The sequence below is a fragment of the Cynara cardunculus genome, assembly GCF_001531365.2.
Source record: "Cynara cardunculus var. scolymus isolate 2C chromosome LG 4, CcrdV1, whole genome shotgun sequence".
Lineage (NCBI taxonomy): Eukaryota > Viridiplantae > Streptophyta > Magnoliopsida > Asterales > Asteraceae > Cynara > Cynara cardunculus.
Window position 1 is genome coordinate 256,181 of NC_037531.1, and position 284 is coordinate 256,464.

Consider the following 284-nt stretch of genomic DNA (forward strand, 5'->3'; position numbering starts at 1 on the left):
ACGTAGACTAAATAATCTGTTTTTACGAGTTTGCAAGTAACCTAATGGTCTTTGTAACGAAACTTGTTTTGCAAGTTTCGTTGCTTGACTTGCAAGTCTTCTTCAAAAGTCAAACCCAACTTCCAAGGTTTTCATTAGTCTTTTCTCTCATCCCATCAAGTACCTTCTTTCATCATTACTAGATTAATATTAATTAAGATTATTTAGTTATTAATAATTTATATTTCACTCATTTATATTTCAGTCTTTATATTTCAGTCATTTATATTTCAGTCATTTATATT